The sequence below is a fragment of the Bemisia tabaci genome, chromosome 8 (assembly GCF_918797505.1).
Source record: "Bemisia tabaci chromosome 8, PGI_BMITA_v3".
In the NCBI taxonomy this organism is placed as follows: Eukaryota; Metazoa; Arthropoda; class Insecta; order Hemiptera; family Aleyrodidae; genus Bemisia; species Bemisia tabaci.
The window spans coordinates 16,659,562-16,684,116 of record NC_092800.1 but is presented as its reverse complement, the minus strand read 5'-3'; the positions used below and the strand labels follow the sequence as shown (position 1 = coordinate 16,684,116).

Below are 24,555 nucleotides of genomic sequence, written 5' to 3'. Positions count from 1 at the left end.
AGGACAGTGCGGTCGCTGCGGGCAGCAGTGGGCGGCGTGAAACGCACAGCGCCTACAAGACTGCACGAATACTTTACGCATTGCGTCAAACACAGTGCGTGCAGCAGCGATCAGCGTGAAACGCATAGCGCATACAAGACTGTAGGAATACTTCACGCATTGCGCCAAACACAGTGCGGTCAGCGCGGCGGCGGAAGTTAAAATTATTAAACCATATTTATGTTTGTTCTTACATAATTTTTTCGTTCATTTCATATGAATGGAAGGCCTTGTCCACATATAGATAGATTTACGGAATTACTTAATTTTCGCGCCAAGTTCCGTAATTTTTTGCTAGTAGTGTTGACAGGGCTCTCGCAAAAAATGTGTCCAACACGAGTAAATGCGTCTTATGCACCCCTCCTCCTCCGGCATGTTCACTTAATGGTTTTTATTGATGTTTCAAAACGAATGAGAAGGGGGCGGCAAAATACAGGCGGCCCATGGGCGGCAAGTAATTAAATCCGGCCCTGCCCCTAAGCTTTAATTGCTTTACAATATTTTGTGTCTGCTGATCAAGCCATTGACTTTAGACTGATTTAGTGGCTACGTCATTCGATATAATATCGAACCCTTGTTTCTAATTCGCGCCCATCCGCCCTTTGCGCCATGGTGCGGTGGTAATATTCATTCCAAGTGTTTCTTGCAATTGGAAGGTCTCGTGTTTCATGAGTCTTTAATTGATTTAGGACCAGTCGATGACTAAATTTTAACAATACAATTAACTCATGAAGAATATGTCTATGAGGTTACATTATAGTTTCTTATGGTTTGAACCAAAATTTCGATATTATATCGAATGTCGTAGTCACTAAATCAGTCTATTCGACAATCTTGCGACGTCGGCCGACACGGATCGCTCACGGGCATCCATCAGCCATCAAGCATCGGTCCGAGCGCCCTTGGGGGCCCGGCCACGCTAACTAGTCGCCCTGGTTTCTGATGTATTCATTACATTTGTCATTCGGCAATGTGTTCATTATCCTAACCTCAAAGCGACCGCCCGACATTCTTCGGTCCGGACTCCAGCAGCTGATCCACTCTGCCTGGGCCGCCGCACCGTACTCGCCGTACTGCCGCGCTTTGGAAAAGCGCCGTATAAAATATTTATTTCCGAGAAAAGTTTTGAATATTTTCCAATGAAATTTTCAGATAATGAAGATTAAATTGCGGGAAAAAATACCCTGAAAAATTGGTTGAAAAATATTCATAAGATTACCAGGAAGTTCGTGTTTTATCCGAGTAAATTAGGCAACGCCTGAAGGTTCATACGGCGTCCTTCCTCAGCACGGAGCGTACAGGACTCTATCTACCTAATAACCCTAATCTAACCCTTATCGTTGCTGACCGCAACTTTTTGAGGCACTCTTAATCTTAGGCCCGGAAACGCTATACCGCAGAGACAGTGCATTATTAGTCTCCTGCAGTGTAAGAGATTTTGGGGATCGCTAAACTGAGAGGAATATATACAAACCGAGCTTTTACACATTAAAAAAATCCCTGAAAATCACGAATTTTCGATATTTTCCCATTAATCCGTACGTGATTTTCCAAGTCATTTGCCTCAAGGAGCAACCCTTATGTTTACTTTTGGGAAAGATCGAAATGAACCCATCACTGAGGACACAATAAAATTACCGAATAAGACCTTAAATGGTTTCGCCAATCAACAGCGTCGTATGTGAAGTTGGTATTTTTACCAATTTTCAATTTATTTACTCATTTACTTTTTTTTCAAGTGCACAGGACTCGTTTACATCAAATCATCCCTAAAATTTCAGGGCTCTAATATCAAAAAATACGCTCCAACAAAAGCCACCGCATAATGGGCATGTTTGATCATCTCATCCAGCGTGGACTAAGACCTTTCACCGCTCCGAAGGATTGAGCTACACCCATGACAAAAAGAACCTTTTCCGAACTGGTTTTTTTCTTGTGACGTTAAAGCTGTTTACACTCGGAAATTAGAAAGCTCCCCTGAAAAGGAGCCCAAATACACTCTCCTCGGATCACAATATTATTTTACGGGATATTTACCGGTCTAAGCGTAATTACAAAGGGCCCCAGGGAGATAAGTCCTCTCGCGGGCGGTGGGCCCCGCAGAAGAGGATCGAGAACTATCCTCTTGATGAAAGAGCGCAACTACACGTCCACGCGACTTGTGGAAATTGTGTATTTTAACGGACTGTGGGGCTTTTCTCAGCGTGTAGTTAAGCTGTTTTGTAGCTGGGTGGCGGGAGGGCCCGGATTTCCCTCGGTTACAATAGGCGTCGAGCCTGAGGTGTCCTAATAACGAGATAGCGAGACCCCGTTAAGCGTCTTACAATTCCCGGTGGTTTCCTCATCTTCCGCGCCCCTCGTTCGTCGGGGATAAGCTCCGTCCGTGTTGATTTTACGCGGGCTGAGAATCGCGACGCGTTCCTACTCCTACTTTGTGTAAGAACGTCGTATGAGCCTTCAAACATTGCCAAAATCCGTTTGATACAAAACGAGTTTAGGAGTTAGGTGCAATAACGGCCCGAGTAGCAAAATAACGGTTCCAAAAAACAACGATTGAACATTCCATTATCAATTTGAATATTTTCAGTTTGATACATTGTCAGGTACAGCATTGGCTGGGGTAAAATCAAGTTTAAAAAAGTCATATCCTCAAGTTTAAGTTGGCACGATTGAAATACAGAAAGATTTTCATCTTAAAAAAATAAAGAGAGAAATAGAAAAGGTGTTCTTGGGCCATTTTTGCATGGAACGACTGATTTGAAAGTACATTTTGTGTTTAAATGCCTGATAATTGGCATGTTTTTGCATAGAATCGCCTTTAACCTGTGTGGGATGAAAATAGAGGTCTCAATGGAAAAAGAAAGGTAAAAATGAAAAACAAAATTATAGAAACGTTGAAAATTTGTCCACAGAATAATGACAATACGTCACATCCGAAAAATAGCTCACCGGAAAAGCTCGAGCCGTCTTTGCACCCAACTGCTCAATTTTCCTGAATATTTGTGTATATTTTTCTTCCAATTATTTTGAGAATTATTTCCCTGCTCTAATCCAATGTTTCCCAGCAGGAAGGGAGGCCCTGGGAGACATTGGATTATAGTGAGATAGATTAGAGTCCTCCTGGGCTAAAACTTGTTCCTGAAAAATGTCATATTCGATTATTCACGCGTGTCCTGCTTTGCGATGGATCGACTGATCAGCATTTTAAGCCTATAGAAAAGGATCGATTATTAGGGTATACCTACATAATCGATTTTTCCTTATTGATACCTCCATAATCGATAGTAATTCACGCCTGTCGTGCTTTGCGATGAATAGCTTCATCTACCATTCAAACCTATGGAAAATGATCGATTGTCAGGATATACCTTCACAATCGATTCTTTGCCATAGCTTCAAATGGGAAAATATCGATTGGCCATGATCACGCTCGGCAGCCTCACATACGCCCCGAGTGCGACCAATCACGGCGCTGGCTTTGAGGACCGCTGCGCATCGATGGGTTCGTTTTGCATCCGCACGGGGTTAGCGGGGGCGGGGGGAGGGGGGAGGGGAAATTAAATTGGTTTCAAATGGTGGCGGTGGGGAGTCGCGGTCGGGGGGGCCCCGGGGGGCTGGGGGCAACTGGGCAGCCGAACTCATTGTGCGGATGCTTCGCGGAGTGTTTCATCTTCTTGATTGGTTTGCTCCGAGTCCCGCGCGGATTGCCAAATGGCCCGCCCGAGCACCGAACGCCCCCCAAGCGCACTGGGAATAAAAGTTCTGCGCGGTCATGTGCACGGAGAAAAACTTCGGTTACGCGAACCGAATTTCGGTTCGTTTTTTGGGGTTCATGAGGCATAAGCTAATTTCAAAATTCCCGAGGTAATACCCAGATCCGTGGATAACGTTTTGTTGATCATCACAGCGGTAGGAGAGAAAATTTTAACGGATTTTGGAAAACGTAAAAGTTTTTGCCCCACCAAACGGAAGTTTTCGATCACAAACCCGAATTTTGGTTGAAATAATCAAAATATTTGGTACAAACTACAAGTTTCAGCGAAACTATTAAGAAACTGGTTTCCCGGACCGGCGTTTGGTTTTTATGATCAACAATTTTTGTTTCGCGTGCACCAAACTTCGGTTAAATGAAACACCGAAGTTTTTGGTCAAAATCGAATTCTGGGTGGAATCATCAAAATTCCCGGTAAAGTATATATGAGTTTTCGAATCTTAATTGAGATAACTGAACTCCTTGGTACGGAATACCAGACTTCGTATCGCTAGCAAATTGTTTGGTTCCCTTAACAAAAATTTGGTTCCTACAGCCAACTTTTTCGATGAAAACAACCGAACTTCGGTTATACGGAACATCTAAGTTTTCCGTCCAGGGTAGAGGAAATTAACGGCGGGCAAGAAAAAAACCGAGCCTTGGTTGACATGACTAAAATCTTCGGTGAGGATGTTGCTAACAGATACATTGGTCCACCGAGCTAAAGTTAGATTCCTGATGACGAGATGTTCGATTCTTGCCAAAAACTTAGGTGTAAAAACCAAAATTGTTTTCACCGTGTGGCGAGTGAGATAATCAGATTGTGCGCGGTGTGCATTATAGAATGCTGGCGGAAACTCCTCTGAAGTTTTTAGACGATACGGAAAGATCAATAATAATTTTAAGATTTTCCGGTGGGGCTAAAAGACAAGCTGACACTATTACATGCGTAAGAATTCTCCATTTCTATAATTGCATTTTCTCCCTGACGTTCGGCTCATTTCATGCTTTTACCTCGACCCCTCTGAGTTTTCCTTGTACCATTTTCCCCCTGACTTTTCTCAGTTTTCAAAGTTTTTCCTGATAATGATTACCTTGTCAGAAGCATATTTAACGTGTTTGTCACGGAGGTTTGAGAGAATGATTGACCACTTTCTATTTTTTAGTTCATTTTCTATTCATGAATGCAACTATACGCGCTTGACGGATGACCATGCTGCGTGCACATAAATTGAAGGCGTTCCGGCTTTCTTAATCACAACGCCTGAGTGTAACTATTCAAGATCTTAGGATGATACTCGCCCCTCACATTGATTCTGCTTTGTCTACACTTTTAGGTAGGAAGACCACTGTCCTGAGATTCTACAGTGTGTTCCGCATTAGAACCTTGCTGTGCTTCTGCTCTAAGAGCTTCGTATTGGCATATATTTTCACAAACTCATAGTATGTGTTTCAGGCGCTTGTTTTTGTTTTTAGGCCACTGGATTTTCATCATATCGAAAATGCAGTCAAAAATTGCACCATATCGGTGAATCTGATGACGCTCAGGATAACTGATATTGTGTGGAGTGTACCTGTTTGCAAATAACGCACGATATTTTCTTCAGCATTTTATACATTTGTAAGTAAAATTCAGCGATGTAATTTATGAAATGGGTTTTTGAAAGGGATTAAAATGATTTGCTACTGCAATGTGTGCAAAATAGGGAGAAATAAATGTTTTGATTTTGACAAATTTACGGTAGGTGCGAACTTGCCTTAAAAATTTAAAAACGCGCAATATATATTTTCTTCCGCGTTTTGTACTTTTTGCAGTGGCAAATCATTTTGTAATCCCTTTCAAAGACCCATTTCTAAAGTTACACTGAGGAATTTGGCTCGAGGTTTGCAAAAATGGACAAATTTATGCTAAAAAGAACTATGTGCATAGGATTTGCAAGCAACATAATTCCTTTTAGCATAAATACGTTCAAATTGTCCTTTTTATGATGCTATGTAAAGGATCTCTTTGAAACTCTCGTGAGCTCAATGTAAACAAAGGAAAATGGCTTTTTAACGAACGACACTAAATACAACCGTAAACGCAGCCTTTAAGACGTTTGTTTGTCGAGCGTTTCATTTTCCTCGTGCAATTTGTCAACCTCGCGCGGCGGAAAATGGAGCCGGAATTCGGACCGATAGGACTCGATTGGCAGAGCTATTGCATCGACTTTAATCTACTTAATTGTCAATTAAATTAAACTTCCGCCAAACTTTAATTTCGGTGGAAAATAAGGGTGTGGCTCGAGATCGCTGCTCGGTTTTTCCTGCGACGGATCACAGACTTTCGAAAAGAAAAATGTGATAAATCAATACATATATGTTTGCTACATACTTGAACATACCGAAACTCTTCACCTCTCCTAATTTAAAAATCTAAATTTTCGTATATACTCCCATTTTCAAAATTCTCTGTAAAGACGTTAATAGCCTGTGACGCTGAACATCTTAAAATATACTAACTAACTAACTAACTTTAATGAATAGAATGTTAAGAGAGAATCGTAAATTTCAAAAAGGAAAAACTCTTTGTAGAACTATTCAAGAATACTAATAAGGCAATATTTCTTGGTTTTTGCACTTGGTGTGTCATGAGTTTTCAATGAAAAATAAACGTTTTACGTGCATTTTAAGTGTTCACAACGCCACGCGAAGTGAACGTTTTTCCGGCGATTTTTTCGAAGCAGCGCGATGTCATTGTGACATGCTATAATGTTAGCATCCCCGCTTCGCTTTAATATTTAGCTGCTTTATTTCTACCATTTTTTGCGGCAGGATTTTTTTTTTTTTTTTTTTATTTGTTTCTTAATATTGCTTATACGTTTTTCTTTGGCATGTAGCACTTTCTGCAATCACTGTGCGCTTTTCTCTGACATAATGTATTCTTTTTTCGATAAACTGTTCAACTTATTATCGTTTTTCAGTCAAATCATTCAACGATTTTAGATCAAAGCTTCTTGAGTAAGAATTACCCATTCACTATATAACATGAACCCTCTACATCACTCCATGATATTATTCAAAGAATTAGTATTTTAATGCAAACCATTTAATTTTATTTCGTTTCTGAGTTTGAGGAGGAGAGTCAATGGTTTCTTCGCATGATGCACACTCAGAAAAATCGAATCACCGAACATGATGAGTCGACTCAGGATCAGTTTCTCGAAAATTATTTTTTACTACACTGCTGGACCCACACCCCCTCGTTCTCTAGAAGGCATTTCCCTACGCCTGGATAATAACTGGACTTTCTCCCGAAATTTCAAGACGACCAGTACGGAATAACCCTAGGATCGGGTTCTCCGAAGGGGTAGTAAAAAATTCATCAGTCGTGGGTCGTTGAGTCGTTGATTTACGACCGAATAGGAGGGAAAATTCGGGACCCCGACACCTGCCTCCTTGAGGGATTTTTCTCTCTCTTTTTCGAAAATTTCTGGCGAACGCTTGACCATCATAAATTAAACAAACGCATTGTTTCGTCTGCAGCTCGGAACAATATTTATAAACACCTCCATTCTTTGTCTCTCGAAAAAAAACACTAGTGGTTTTCGTCCTTTCTTCTTTCCCTTTTGTCCCCGTGTCTTCCCCGCAATGTTGCCAACCCGTACACAAAGTCTGCGGTGTATAAGGGAGAATAGGTGCGATTTGGCAGCGCCGCGGGGGTGTTTTTCCGATTACCGGGCCATAAATCCTCCGCGGGGACTAATTAGCCGTAACTGAGATGTCCGGGTCGACAGCTAATGAAGGGCCGAGGAAGAAGAAGGAGCCGGTCGGGAGGAAGAAGAACGCGAAAAGGTTTCGGGAAAGGTATTCGAGTTTACGACGGGCTTGTTAAGGTTGACGGGCCTGAAAAGGCGTCGGGGGTTTTCTCGCGATGACACGGGCCCGGGGGCAGGACCCGGCGAAAACTGTGGGAACGGCCGGAGCGCGACGAATCGGGGCGAGTGCGAGGAGAGTTGACCCCGCGCCGGGACGTGGCGTGGTGTGGGGGTGGGCACGCTCGCTCGGGGTTGAGCGGGAATCTTGAAATCGAGAGGTCGGGATGAATCTTGTTGGCGTATCGTGAAACACGTCACCGCACGGAAAAAAAAATCGCTGATTCAACAATTAAATTGCCAAAAAACAGTGAGTGCAATGTTACAACGCAGATTTTACAACAAAAAAATGCTACTTTAACCACATTGTTAACTAATTTAACTACGGGGGTGGTTAAAGTAGCTTTTTTTTTGTAAAATCTGCGTTGAAACATTGCACTCACTGTTTTTAGCAATTTAATTGTTGAATCAGCAATTTTTTTTTCCCGTGGCGACGGTATCGAAATTTCTCAGGAAAAAAGGTAAAAATGTCGAAATAAACCGGAGTAGCGGGCTGATTGTTGAAATTGATAGAAAAAATCTTAGACAAAGAAGACAGAGGGAAAATTGAGCGATTCTCCTGTTTGAAAAATTTGATTCTGATACACTCACTGGAAAAAAAAACACATTGGATCTAGTGTCCAGACTCTTGAAAACATTGACAAGAAAAAATACTCTTGATTCAATCGGATTTTTGCTTGAATCAAAACGAAATCCGCTTAAATTATGAGGCTTGGTTCTTGATTTAAGCTAGATTCTGATTGAATCAAGAGTACTTTTTCTTGTCGATGTTTTTAAGAGTCTGGACTATAGATCCAGTGTGTTTTTTCTCCCGTGAGTAGCAAGCTGATTGTTAGACTGGACCACGAGACACGGTACGAATTTAAGCATGCTAATACGTGTTTCCTAACCAGAATTTCACGTAGAACACGCTTCGTGCATTGCAAATTACTGAAATCAACTCATACTCCTATAAGGCATTAACATTTTTATTTTGCATTGGTTATGGGAATTTTGAATTGCCCGGTGACAAGAAACGTAATTCTCTACGTGAGTCAAATTGCGCCTCACAACAGTTTTGACAGGCTTCTCAATCGAGCATTGTTCCTTTCCCACCCTTTATCGTTCAGAGTGTGAAAAATTTGTTGTAGCTTAGCCAAAATGTCTAGATCGAGGTTGCTAGATAATTTTCATACCGCAGAAATTGCCACGGTAAACAGTGGCGTGGCGTGAATTGCGATGTATCGATTGTTATGCCATTTAAACCTATGGTAAAGAATCGATTATAAAGGTGTTCGCTGCGAACACCCTGTTCATCGATCCTTTTCCATGGGTTTAAATGGCATAACAATCGATACATCGCAAAGCACGCCACGCCACTGACGGTAAAGTTTCGTGTGCGATTTGACTCACGTCGACGATTGTGTTCTCATAAGCGGGAGGTTTGAATTCACGCTTCAAGAAACATTAAATATCGTAGTTAGGAGTTGATTTCAAGAATTGTCATTCCGTAATTCGTGTTCCACGCGTAATTTTGGTTGAGAAACATGCATCAGAAAGCTTAAATGTGCACCTTTTCTAGTGGTCCATTGATAGCCAAAACCGTATAGACAGTGAAGACGGAGGGGAAATTGAGCAATCTATGATGGGTTGAAAAAGTTGGCTCTTACAGACCCAAGTAGAAAATGATGGACTAAGTGGATTACATTTTGCAAAAAGAAACCATTATCTCTGGCTCTTCCATAAAAGGACCTTTATGCATAGGGAAACCAATGGCAGATATGTTGTTTCTATAATGAGCCAAAAATGGTGGTTCCTTATTGCAAAATGTAATCCAACTCAAAGAGACAAAAGAGGAGGTATTTGCATCTTGAGGATTGTTAATTTTCAATCGTTCTCATGTTTCTTCCGTTTCCTGCCTCTCTGAACAAAACCATGCCATAAGATGAGAGAGCATGTTCTCCGTCGGGACTCAGATTCTCTTGATTTTTCCCCCATGAACTTATAAGGTCTTCTCCCCCTTGGAAGGCCACTTTCATAAAACTTTTCTCTTTGGCAACCCCGCGTTGGGCTAAGCCGCCTGGCTGCGATCGGTATCACTCATGAGTTCATGTCGCGATCGTTTGATCGGTAATCAGTCCCGCGATGGATGTCAAGTTGGCCACATTTAATGGGTGTTTTATCATTTAATACCTGAGGAATTTGTAAAATATGGCAAAGTAGTATTTAAACCGCGTGGAAATAGGTCAATTACGACGAGGAATCATCCAGGACGCACAGTGGTTTTCATCGGACTACGTAGAGGTTACAATATGCACGGCATCAAACCGACAAATTATTCAAATATTTTTTCAAAATCGGGAACTGTATTGTCTTTTGATACCTACGCGTTAAAAATTCATCAAAGATATAAACAAGTGTTGGCAAGTGCCTCTCATAGAGCGGTCCTTCAATAGGTGGATGGGGTGGAACTAGACTGGTATTCCCAGTTCTAACCTCCAAACCTACGAAGTTGAAGGGTTCTTATAATGGTATTTTTATAATGAAGGATTCATCTGTGAAATTCTCATAGAACCTGCGAATAAGCTCTTGTCTGAGGAATGGATAAGTCTCATGCCCCGAAGGAATGCTCATGGAAGGGCTTTTCTGGACATGAAAATTGCCTTGCCTTTTTCACAGTTAAAGAGGGTGTCTACTAAAATTTAATTTTGGACTTTCCCGGTATTTTCCTCATTTTTCAGAACAGATTTCTAGATTTTACGCGCGACTAAACTGACACTCGTTTGATTTAAAGAATCACCATATTTAATGAATTGAACCAAAAGTTGGAAAAATGCTCGAAAACTGCATAAAGCAATCAGAATTTCCTGGTCCATGACCGAATTTTCTGATATTTTCCGGTTTTTACTGACGGTAGACACCGTGCAAAATATCGCAAAGCTCCTCTTATTTTGTGTAGAATTTCGCACTCAGTTCTGCCTCCTTCTGATTGTAAGCAAAAAAATTACCTCACCTCCGTAAAAATCCTCTGATGACTTTTCCGCGATTTCTTCGACAGACACGAACTTGCGGGTCGATTGCTGAATCGTTATCGAATGACCTTGATCGATAAATCGCATTGTTAAGATAGGGATTTATCGATCAAGGTCATTCGATAACGACCCAATAATCGACCCAATAGGGATTTATCGATCAAAGTCATTCGATAACGATCCAACAATCGACCCAATAGAGATCTATCGATCAAGGTCATTCGATAACGATTCAATAATCGACCCGATATAGGGATTTATCGATCAAAGTCATTCGATAACGATTCAACAATCGACCCGCTGACCTGAAAATCCAAAAAGTTTATCGATCGATCGATCGATCGATCGATCGACGGGCCATCGAACCGTTCTCCAAAACCGCTGCTAATCCAGCCCGGGTCAACGATTCCGATCTAAAAAGGCATACACGAAAGAGGAACACAGAGCAGTAGTGAGGCGTAAATGATCGATTTTCGATATTTCCCCGTTTGAAACAATGATAAAGAATCGATTATTAAAGTGTCCGTTGCGCACACCCAGTTTATCGATCCTTTTCCATAGGTTTAAATGGCAGATCAATCGATATATAGCAAAGCACGCCACGCCACTGACACGGAGGTGGAAGCTGGAAGCAGGTGGAGGCGCGACCCCGACAGTCCAAAACCAAAACCACCCAACTCAAACAGGAACTCCGCGGGAGATACGTTATTTTCTTCGCGGGCACGGGAGCGATGGGTGATGAGCGATGCACGGTGGAAGCAGCGTTAACAGACCTCGGGATAAAAACCGCCTGCTCCGCCGTGCGAAGGAAGAACGCCGTATGAGCATTTGCATGTTGCCAAATTTCCTCTCAGAAAATATGTATTTTTGGAGGATAGTCACGAATATTTACCCTTGAAATTTTTAGATTATTTACATCAAATTACGAATAAAATTCTCTGAGAAATCGGAAAAAAATGTTGAAAAATATTCCCAAAAATTCGTGATTTATCGAAGGAAATTTTGCAACGCCTATAGGCTCGTACAACGTTTCTACTTAGCACGGTAATGCTCCCCGTTCGAGCGAACCGAAGATCGCGAGGCTGGCAACGGGACATTGCGCTCGACTGCAGTGCCAATGAGGGGGGCGGGTGGGGGCTCCACGCCGCGTTAGCATTTTTTACGACTCGGTACCGGATTTATGCTTCATTATTATAAATTGCTTATCTTTATTCCTCCTGGTGACCGGACCCTGTGCCCTCTCCCTCCCCCCCCCCGCCCCGCCCCCTGGGATCGGATTTTCGCCGGGTCCAGTCACCCCGGGATCCGGGGCCGGGCCCTCCGGAGGCTGAGCTTCCGAGCTTTCGGATCCGGTGGTTGAATTGGCGGATCCAGCAAATTGGCAACATTGTGTTCCTCTATTAAAACGTATGGAAATGTATCGATTCTTAAAGGGGCCGAATGATCCGACAAGAATCGATTAATTGACGATTAATTCAAAGGACAATATCTCACTGAAAAAAAAATCTCGGTGTATTTACTAAGGAAAGGGTAAAATTGCCAAGAATTCAGGGTTCTATTTGATCCCAGTTTTCTCTTGGTAAAATTACCTTTTATGGAATTGGTAATTTTACCGAGAAATCTCGGTAAAATTATTGAACTTTCTCGGTAATTTTACTGGACCTTGGTAAAAACGCCAATATTTTTTATCGACTGTGGTAGAATTACCGAGATAAAATAGCAAAGTTACCGGGAATTGATTACAAAAGTGGTATTCTTAACAGAAAATACAGTAAAAATACCGGTTTTTAGGTAAGCTTACCAGTATGTCTTATTAAATTACTAATAATTGGTAAAAAAAAGTGAGATGGTAAAGGTACCAACGGACCTTGGTAAAAACGCCGAGAATTTATTTTCAGTGCTGTTAATGGGCTTACGTATGATCCATTTATTAAGCAAGAATGGGCCTGAGTGGCAAACTTCAGCTAGAGCCAAGAGAACTGTTGTTTCTTAAGTAAAGCGCCTCAAAAGTCACGATGAGCGCATTGGGAAAGTCTGTTCTCTGAATAATTAAACAAAAATAAGAAGCACGCAAAAAATTGATGCGATGGCCGGGAATCGAACCCGGATCAACTGCTTGGAAGGCAACTATGCTGACCATTACACCACCATCGCAGCTTAATGAGAGCACGAAATATCTTTCTCTCGACACTCACATTCAGCAAAAATCAGTTTAGATTGCATCTTTGAACACTTTTGGTGTTGAAATAGCATTTTCAAAATGCTATTCATTCAATCGTTAAGTGAGGGTGGATCTTCAGCTTTTGCGCGATGCATTCTAGGCACGTTCGATACATCTCAAAGTTTAACCTTTAGGTAGTTGAATTTTCTTCGGAAATCTTAATTTCAGTCTGTACTTAAATCATTGAAGAATATTCGTGCCGAAATTTTTCCTCCAAAATCTAAAAACTTAGTCAAAAGTACTGTTTCCAACTAATCATCGATGTCGATACATTGAAATTGCTTGCAAAATGGGAACAGTGCTTTTGACTTTCTTTTAAATTTCAGAGGATGCTTTTCGGCAGGAACATTCTTCAATGATTCATCTACAGACTGAAATTTAGATTTTCCCAAAATTATTCACCCAAAGGTCCAAATTTGAGATATATCGATCGCGGCCAGAATGCATTGCGCAAAAGCTGAGGATCCACCTTAAACTCATTTTACCGTAAGGAACTGTCTTCTCACTTTAAAGCTCCCGTTCTATGTCCGTCAAAAAATCCGGGATTCGGAACTATTTTATTCCCATTTCTCCCACTCCATAACCGCCAAAAGTTCCAGATTCTGATGAGAGTTTTTAAAAAGTTCCGGAACATTTCGGGAATTTCAAAAGTTCCGGTAAAAATTCAGGAAAATCTCAAAAGTTCCGGAACATTTCGGGAATTCCAAAAGTTCCGGTAAAAATCCAGAAAAATCTCAAAACTTCCGAAATTCGGTACTAGTTCCGGGAGATGGAAGCACCGAAAACCCCTTCACTTGTTGACGATCACGAATATCCGTGAAAACCGACAACTCGGTGTGAGGATAGCGACGGGAACCGAAACAGTTGTCTAAGCGCGATTAAGTCCTCTTGAAGGGCCCTCGAGGAGCCAAGAGGCCCTCGACGACTGGCTACTGTCGACCGGGTCGGACGACGCCGAGTCAGACCGACTCGAGACCAGCCCAAGGACCCCTCGTTCCTCATTCCCGAGTCCGGAAAAAAACACATATTGACACAGAAAACACCCGAAATACTCCAAGCGGGCACGTAATATTCCACTCGACACTCGAAACTGTAACCGAGGTCCGATGTTCCCCCAGGAAACGCATACCAGACTCGAGTTCCAGGGAAATTACTCAAGGCGGGGGCTGGTTCGGGATTTTTACCCTCTGACGTCACGTAAGTAAACAATCTTAGAAGAAGAAGAACCTAGGATATTATGAATGGAGAAAAATATTTCGGTTCGTAGGACATTACAAAATTTCCGGTCTCGGAGCTGCACTGAAAAAGAAATCTTTGCATTTTTACCAAGGTCTGTTGGTACCTTTACCATCTCACTTTTTTTTACCAATTATTGGTAATTTTACCAAGACAGACTGGTAAGCTCACCTAAAAACCGGTATTTTTACTGTTTTTTTCAGGTAAGAATATCACTTTTACTGGTAATCAATTCCCGGTAACGTTGCCATTTTATCTCGGTAATTCTACCACAGTCGATAAAAAATATTGGCGTTTTTACCGGGGTCCAGTAAAATTACCGAGAAAGTCAATAATTTTACTGAGATTTCTAGGTAAAATTACCAATTCCATAAATGGTAATTTTACCAAGAAAAAACTGGGATCAAATAGAACCCTGAATTCTTGGTAATTTTATCCTTTTCTTAGTAAATACACCAAGATTTTTTTTCAGTGCAATTGGATTAAATTTTACAGTTCGGAACTAAAATTTCTGGCTCATCTGTAAAAGCACGTATGTGCATAGGGAAATTAATGCTACATATATTGTTTCTGAACAAAGCCAGAAATTGTTCCTAATTGCAAGACCCTAGTCAAGTTGGTAACAAAAGTGAGATGGTAAAGTTTCCATCACCAGTTTCACTAGTTATGTGCCACCAGATTCTCGAGATAGGATTAACTCTATTAATCAGTCAGGGAAAAGGTCCCTAATTATTGTACGAAGCATTTCAATTAGACGTATTCATGATAAAAAGAGGTATGTGATTTGCATGGGATTTTTATTTGGAACACAGTTCCTTTTAGTATAAATACATCCAATGGACCACTAGACAGGGTGCGAATTTCAGCATTCTGATACATGTTTCGTAACTAAAATTTTACGTAGAATACGATGCGCACAACAAAAATTACCGCAATTAACTCCTCACGAAAATATTGAATGATTCTTGATGCGTGAATTCAAACCACCCGCTCATGAAAACTCAATGCTCTACGTGATTCACATCGCGCGCTGAACGTTATAATGACAGCCTTTGCTATATAAAAATCTGAAAACCTCAATCTTGACGGTTTGGCTCAGCTATAGCAAATTTCTGTGGTTTGAGCAACACATGATGAGAAATGAACATTGCTCGATTGAGAAGCTCGCTGAAGCCGTTGTAAAGCGCGATTTGACTCACGTAGAGCTTTGAGATTCTTGTGAGCAGGCCTTTCTAAATTCCTCGTAACCAACGTGAAATAAAAACGTTAAAATCTTCCTTAAGAGTTGATTTCAGTAATTGTCGTTGCGCAAATCGTGTTCCACGTGAAATTCTGGTTAGGAAACATATATTAGAATGCTTAAATTCGTACCTTGTCTAGTGGTCCATTGGTGTACGAAGCATTTCCAGTGGACGTATTCATGATAAAAAGGGGTATGTGATTTGCATGGGATTTTCATTTGGAACACAGTTCCTTTCATTATAAATACGCCCAATTGTAACTCAGGTGCTGGTTGCCGAGAAGCAACCCTCCGCGTTCCCTGGGGGTTGGGCCGCGTAGCGGCCAAGGCCATCCTCCAGTTTTCTTTGATTTTTCCTCGATGCAAGAGTGGCCGGACTCGGAGGCCAAGTGCAAGTGCAAGTGGACGGGACGAGTGGCGCGCGCTGCAAACAAGGAGTTGTGTATTGAGGCGGCATTAAATCGCAAATCATGCGCGACGTCACCTCCGTGATTTTATGAGCCTCTAATAGCGCTCTAAACTTGCTAGACCACGTCAGGGCCCCGATAAATAATTCCCTCTAACCAGGGAGGGCGGCGGAGACGAGGGGGCGGGGGGCGAGGATCCGACCGGAATCCTGTAACGAAGGGATTTTAATCTTCTGAGAAACGCTCCCATAAAGAACTCCGCGTCCAAAAACTCGAGCGGTTTCGGCCCACGCGCCAGCGAGCGGCGCGGTTGGATCGGGGGAAGAAAGAGTTTGATTTTGCGAATCGTGGGACGTGACGTCATCGGACTCAACGGTTGTGGGAAAAACTAGGGGAGTTTTCAAAAATTAGTCACACGTTTCGTTATGAGAAGTCGGATAACATTTTAGTTCACTCACCATCCTGAAATTGATTGCATTTTTCATTTAGGAAATACAATTTTTGGCTTACGTGCATGAGGAAAATAAAGACACAGGTACATATGAGTGTACCATAGGTGGAACGTGACGTCATCAAACTCAACGATCGAGGAAAAAAATAGGAAAATGTTCCAAAATTAGTCGGACGTCTCATCTCATATTTTAGTTCACTCGCCATCCTGAAATGGACTGCATTTTGCATTTAGAAGATACAATTTTTGGCTCATTCGTAAAAGACACTTAGATCCATGGGGAAACCAAAGATACAGGTGCATATCGTCGCTACCCCGCGAAAGAACGTAACTGCATTTCAATGTTGCCAAATTTTCCCTCGGAAAATTCATTTTTAGATTTTTACCGGGAGAATCTTGAGCACTTAGCATAGAATTCAATGATTTTTCCTCTGATCTCAAGCAAAACTCATTGACAAATTTGACACGAAATTGCATGGGTATATTCTCGTAATGAATTAAATGGTTTTAGTAAATCTTGCAACTTTAACATATAGGTACCCTCGTCCGAGAGACTACGATAAGTCGCTTTTAAACTGACACAGAAATAATAGTTCCTGATCGCAAAGTAAGGTCCAAATGGACCACTGGACCCGGTAAAAAATTAAAAACTGCCACCGTGTGTCTCCCTATGCATACATCTAAGTGTTTTTATGGATTAGCCAGAAATTGTAGCCCCTAATTGCGAATGCAGTCCAATTGGACCGCCTTAAGCAAAAAGGATTCAAGCCACATCAACTATTTCCAAAATTAGTCGGACAATGTGCGGATTTTTGTGCAAATTTCAGTGAATTTTCTGCATAGAACAGAGCAAATCACTTAAAATTTTCAAATAAATCCGCACAAACGTTCTCTTGTAATAAATGTAATGGCCCTATTTTTGGACTTATTAATGCTAAAAAGAACTATGTTACACGCAAATACTATGCACATAGTTCCTTTTAGCATAAATACATGCATTTGGCAAAAGCTGATGTGGCTTGGTTCCTTTCTGCGTCCAATTGAACGATTGTTCCAAGGTTCCTCAGACTCGTCAACAACTTATTGCATTACTCCCGAGACTTTCGTTCACAATTTCAACGGTAACGCAACGGACACGGATTCGAACCCGGGTCCCGGAGCTGGAGTGCAGGCGCAGAGCCCGACGGACACTTGTCGGGGGACTTTTGACCACCCGCAAGACAGCAGTGATACCTATTAGTACTCGAGAGCTCGGTACACACACCTAACACAGCCCCGCTCCGGAGTGGAAATTGAATGTGTATTTACGACACTCCACCTACCCCCCCCCCCCCCCTCACGGTCGCCCAGACGCGAGTGGTTGAAGATCCCGGTCACTGCGTGCTGGCTATTTTTATTGATTTATGTTCCCTTTGACCCCTCGCCCCCTCGTCGCGAACCCCCCCCCCCCCCCCCCGCGCGACGGACGGTGGGAGTTTCCCGCGACGAGCTGGGACCGCGGAAAAACTGCGCGGAGAAGGATCGGAATGGATCGTATTCGATTGGTGGTTCGATGTATTGTTTGGTTCAGAACGATAGAACGTAACCTCAAACTAAAATTTTTGGATTTAAATTGGAAACGCTGAAAATGAGAAAATTCCTAACAATTCACTTTTCACTGCCGTTTTGCACTCTTAAGCATCAACAATCTATCACAAAAAATCCGTCTCCGTCTTTCCCGCCTTGAGCTGGGACCGTGGAAAAACTGCACGGAGAAGGATCGGAATGGATCGTATTCAATAGTGATTCGATGTATTGTTTGGTTCAGAACGATAGAACATAACCTCGAACAAAAATTTTTGGATTTAAGTTGGAAAAGCTGAAAGTGAGAAAATTCCTGACTATTTCACTTTTCATTGCCGTTTTGCACTCTTAAGTATCAAGAATCAATCACAAAAAATCCGTTTTCGTTTCCCGCGTTGAGCTGGGACCGTGGAAAAACTGCGCGGAGAAGGATCAGAATGGATCGTATTCGATAGTGGTTAGTTTTGTTCAGAACAATACAACATAACCTCGAACAAAAGTTTTTGGATTTAAGTTGGAAAAGCTAAAAATGAGAAAATTCCTAACAATTTCACTTTTCATTGCCGTTTTTTACTCTTAAGTATCAAGAATCTATCACAAAAAATCCGTTTTCGTTTCCCGCGTCGAGGTGGGACCGTGGAAAAACTGCGCGGAGAAGGATCGGAATGGATCGTATTCGATAGTGGTTAGTTTTGTTCAGAACAATGCAACATAACCTCGAACAAAAGTTTTTGGATTTAAGTTGGAAAAGCTAAAAATGAGAAAATTCCTAACAATTTCACTCTTCATTGCCATTTTGCACTCATAAGAAGCGAGAATCTATCACAATAACTCCGTTCCCTCAAATTACAAAATGCGGTCCAATTGACCGATCGTTCCACGGTACTATTGAGGCTATGTTTACATGTTGAACCAATCGATATGGATATTATCTCACCTGCTCCATGTATAGAATACGATCCATGGACAGGTAGTCGGTGTACGGCTTGTTTGCCAGCAACTTCGGGCTCACTGAGCGGAGCTTTCTATCAAGAGCTGTCACCCTAAAACTTCGCCAACACTCTGGAATCTTGGGGCCCTCCATTCATGCTTCGTGCATCGCGAATTCCCGTTCAAGCCGTCTTGGAGCAAACTCAAAAATGGATATTGCAGAGCGAAATACACGATTCAACTTCACACAAGGTTGATTTTCTGTTATTGCGATCGTCTTTGAAAAAAGGGACGCTGGTTTACGATGGAAAATTATGTTGAAAGAGAAATGTTCATCGATCGGCGGGTTGAGCAGGCAACCTTCTAGCGAGGGGCTTGGAGGAAGAGGGGTAAGTGCAGTTTTTGAAAAAATTGGGATATTCATGATTTTAGCCAAAAATATTCTATGAAGAATTCACAACTAAAATCCAATTTTTAAAGCCTCAACAAGTTTTGATTTTTCTTTTCGCCTCAAGGCTCCATGTTATTTTAAAACTTCAAACACGCATTTCTTAAAATAGCGAAAACTGCACTTATTCCACTTGTCCTCCAAGCCCCTCTAAAGTCCTCGTGCTAAATTATATACAAACATACAAATCCAGCTGAAGAATAATTATTTTCCCGATTAATTTTACCTTGTGTCTTTTGACTTCCAGCGATTCAGCTGTTCATTGATGTCACTTCAGAAGGGGTTTTTGTCGAATCAGGGGCATGTAACATTTTGATCGAAGGTTCCATGGATGATGAAAAATTGGTTAGCTATACTTGCAGATCAAACAAAGTTGTTGTACTGCCTGGCCCATGGTAGTGCTCGTCAGCAGCATTCAATCTGCGAAAAGAATATGAAATCGTCAATTAAATGAAGGGGAAAAAACCATTTATCGAATGCATAGCTGGGAAACTAAATAGTCCACAGGAACAGGGAACTTAGTCCACGAGGGTAAACTTTTTAGTGGAGCGATTTTTGTCAATGACAAGTCGGAAAAAATCGGCTTTGGTAGTTTTTGCGGAAAACTCTCTCTAATACCCAAAATAATAACTTTTGAACGGTTTAGTTCGTTCAAAAATTCGTTGTGGTAAACTTGACTGGCCTATCTCGAAAATTGAAGGCGGAATACCGATGTGCGTTAGGTAACTCCCAATACCCTCTTGTTAGTATTTGTATTAATCATTCAATGCATGTAAGCAACACGAATACTCGAATATTTTTCATATTGTACATAATTAATGGATGATGAACGCGCGGAAAAATTAAAAGCTAGCAAAAGCACATAGTGTAAACAGCACCTGATGTGTCTTGTTCCCTCTTTTCCCAGAACTCCTCCGATGGGATTTGATACTTGTTTAAAAAAGCGGCATAGTTTCCTTTTTGGAACCTCGTCAGGTGGACTAATCAATTTTTCGCCAAGTCATACCAGGAACACTTGGCTGAGAAGCGCGGTGGGGTTGATGAGTCGGTGGATGTTGGCTACGTTGCCAAACTTTTGAAAAATTAAATAATTCAATTTTGCAGGTTCTGTTACGAAGAGGGCACAACCGACTCATATCACCAGGCAACCACGGTGTTGACTAGTACTTATGTTCCGCCATCAGTCTTTTAATGATTTCCTCGTGTTATTTGGGTGGAAACGGCCTTTAGTTGCTAAAATAAGGCTGTTGTCACGTGGAATAAGGAAATTTCTTTTCATTGCAAGATATGTCGGAAAAAAAAATATTTAAATTATTCGAAAAATCATTTTTCTTTTTCGATGGGAGGAATTTTGGAAGAGTCACGAACCGTGGGAAGAGTTTACGCAGCAAGAGGTACCAGTCATTCGGCAGATAAATTCTGCGGATAGCATAAAAATTTTGAGGGGAAAATAAAAAAAACAATGAATTTTAGTGGACGGTTTGGCAACCTAGCTGGTCATATTGATAGCGGGAATGATCAATTATCAGGTGGAAAAGGATGAGTCCGATGGACACATCATTTGTTAGCGGGGTCTGAGCCGCCCTGTGCCACTCTCACACCTGAATTTGCCGGATCGTGACATAGGATACATATAAACATCGAAACGGTATATTTAAAAAAAAAAAAGGTTCTGGTTTTTAGGACGATGTTGCAATCTTGCACACAGCGTGTCCCTGTTCCCTCCAAAGGGCCTAAGCGTTTCCTTCATCGTGCTTTGAAGAATCCTTATTTCAACGAGAAAACTACGGGAACGGGTATCTCCATTGCGGTATATTTGGACGTATTTATGCTAAATGGACCTATGTCGCACGCTAACCCTATGCATATAGTTCCTTTTAGCATAAATCGTCGATTGGCTGACAAAAAGGCCTAACTACAATTTGACATGAGCCCGAGAAAGCACTGAGTTATATGAACAATAGGGCTCATCGTCGAGTGTAGTTACGCCCTTATGTCAGGAAGGCGACGAAATACGTTCATTTTGGAGTTACTAAAACTCATTGAAAAACCTATTTGTATATCATTTAAATCTATCCAAAGTGCGAAAACACGTATCTGTATGCATTGCGATGTCACAAAATATCAGCTCCTATTTTATTTTTTCGATGAGAAACAACCGAACAATAAAGCTTGAAATTCATATTGCATATTCTGCTAACATGAAAGAAAAATCAAGGAAGTATTCAAGAAATTACGCTTGTCAGTTTTGCAGGAATTAAGTATGGCAGGAAGTCTGCAACGTCGAAAACGGAGATAAGTGGTCTCGCGCTTTTCCGATTAAATTTCTTAAAAATATAGTACTCTTCCAGGGCTGGATTTACCTACTTGCCGCCCATGAGCCGCCTGTATTTTGCCGCTCCTTCTCATTTGTTTTGAAACATCAATAAAAACCATCAAGTGAACGTTCCAGCGGGGGTGGGGTGCATAAGACGCATTTACTCGTGTTGGACAAATTTTTTGGGGAAGCCCTGTGAACACTAGCCAAAGTTCACGGAACTTTGCGCGAACGTTAAGTTTCGTAAACCTATCTCTGCGTGGACAAGGCCTTCCATTCATAAGAAATAAACGAAAAAATTATGAAAGAACAAACATAAATGTGGTTTAATGATTTTAACTTCCGCCGCCGCGCCGCACAGACTGAACTGTGTTTGGAGCAATGCGTGAAAGTATTCCGACAGTTTTGTAGGCGCTATGAGTTTCACGCCGACGACCGCTGCTGAACGCACTGTGTTTGACGCAATGCGTGAAGTATTCACGCAGTCTTGTAGGCGCTATGCGTTTCACGCTGACCGCACTGTGTTTGGCGCAATGTGGGAAGTATTCGTGCATTCTTGTAGGCGCTATCCGTTTCACGCTGACCGCAGTGACCGCACTGGGTTTGATGCAATGCGTGAAGTATTCGTGCAGTCTTGTAGGCGCTAATATGTGTTACATGCCGATTGCCGCGCCGAGGGGTTCTCCTTTTCATCTCAAGTCCTCGTCATCATTTCTCTCTCAGCTGCGCCGTTCCTGGCCAAATTGCGTGTTCGGTCTCTCTCTTAACTCGATTAATTAAAGGGGGTGTCTCTTGTATCACCGAAAGACGACCAAATTAGAAATTACTGTACTCTCAGGAAATAAGAGATTTTGCTTGTAATTTTTTTTCTGAATCCGATTTTTTTTATACCTACATTTAAAAAAAATGCAAAATTTGCCGCCATGAACCGCGGCTCATGTGGCCACCCCTTTAATCCGGCCCTGTACTCTTCGCGGAAAAAAGTGTTAGGGATGATCCCCGAAAACTGTGGTACTTACTGTCCCAATTTGTTGGATGATCTGAACATTCTCAATTAATTTTGCTAGTACCGCAACTCAAGCTGAGGTCGTGTCGCAACATTTAGGTAAATAACCTAATTTATTGGGGTACTACCACAGTTAATTGGAAATTTCCATATCAAACAACAATTTGAGCGTGACCTCTACTTTCTTTTTTTACGTGTTAAAGACGCAATTTCTCCATTTACAGAAATATTTAAAGAGCTACCTATTCAGATTGCGATCAAACGGATATAAAAAGTAAAACGCGAATTCGGAAAATGTCAATGAAGATACGCATCTTTCGACTTCAGCGATGGATATGCAGAAAACGCCTCTGCTGCCGGAACCCGAAAGCGGATTCCAATACTGTCGTGCTAAGGAAAAACGCCTTATGAACCTTCAGGCGTTGCCAAATTTCCGTTGGTAAATCACGAATTTTCTGGAAAATTTTTAAACATTTTTCTTCCAATTTTTCACATAATTTTGTTTACAATTTTGCCTAACGTTCTTGAACATTTCTCGGAAAAATATTCATAACTTTCCCCAAAAATAAGCAGTTTATGGAAGGAAATGTAGCAACTCTAAAATGTTCATACGGCGTTTTTCCTTAGCACGGCAAAGCAAGTGCTCGCAAAAAAACGCGTCTCACTATCGAAGCCGCGCAGATTTTCCGCTATTCCACCGAAATAAGGAAGAACCGCGCATCTTCGCAGGGATTCCATTTAGAGTTGTGCGGTTTGGCCGGGCAGGGCGGTATCCGTGCGTGTTTGTAAACAGAGGGAACTGCCGGCGGCGGGACCCGGCCGGTCAAAGCGTAGCGCGATAAAAGCCCTGCAGCAGGATTATGATTCGGGTCGTAAAAAGCGCGAGTAATTAAAGACGGAGCAGAGCAAATCCAGATCGTAACCCCGTAACAACCAACGAGAGAGACATATTTTGATTCCGCCGCGAGCTTGCGTCATCGACGTCAACCTGACGTTTCGTCGACGTGCCCGCGACTTCATCCGCGAATTGGAGTGAATTCCTGGGTTGGGAATGCCGGGACTCGAGGAAACAAGGAAAGTGGAGCGCAAATCTGAGTGTATAGAAGAACTAGACTGGTACGGTAAAATCTGGGAAAATGGTCAAAACTGGTAAAATTGTCAAAACTGGTAAAATGCTAAAAACTGGTAAAATGGTAAAAACGGGCAAAATGGTAAAAACTGGTAAAATGGTAAAAACGGCTAAAATGGTAAAAAACTGGTAAAATGGTAAAAACTGGTAAAATCTGGTTAACTGGTGAAATGATAAAAACTGGTGAAAACGGGGTCTCTTATAAAAATTGGACCGTATTCAGCAGAAAAGAACGTGGCCGCATTAGCTATTGCCAAATTTAACTGGGCAATTGAATTTTTTACAAGAGAACGTTTGTGCGGGTTCTTTGAAAATTTTAAGGAATTTGCCTCGCACTATGCAGAGAATTCACTGGAATTTGCACAAAAATCCGCACAATCGTTTTCATGTATAAAATTAAATTGTTCGATTTTTGCAACAACTAATTTGACTTAGTTCCTTTCTCTTTGACGCCGTCCAATTTATTGTTTCTGAACAAAACCTAGCTCGCTTTTTACATGTATTTACTCGAATGCACAACACCTATGCACAGCGTGAATGCTGATGTCGTCGTCCTCGAGGAAGAGGGTTGATCCGAGCCCAGTTGCACTTGCACCAGTCCGTGCACGAGATAGGGAACCATGCTCTACTGAGTGCGGCACCCACCGAACACCGAGCAGGGTCCCCGTGGCATATCCGAGTTCTAGCTGCATCTCGCCCACCTCGGAATAGTTGTTGCCATCTCGAGCATGATGGGTCACTAGACCTTGTGTTTTTTATTTAATATTCTGAAAGTAACAGGTGAGCAGATTACGTGGTGATTTATTGCGTATTTTTCGAGCAAAAATCCCGAGCAAGCTCACTTTTGAAAAGTTCAAAAGTTAATGCGGAACACAGTGGATCGAGTCAATAG

General features: G+C 41.8%; 1 non-coding gene across 1 annotated transcript; it reads right to left on the bottom strand.

The window, feature by feature from the left end:
- Positions 1 to 12,797: 12,797 nt before the first annotated feature.
- On the bottom strand, positions 12,798 to 12,869 carry TRNAG-UCC (transfer RNA glycine (anticodon UCC)). The gene has a single exon. It is a non-coding gene; the product is annotated as a tRNA-Gly (tRNA).
- Positions 12,870 to 24,555: the final 11,686 nt, after the last annotated feature.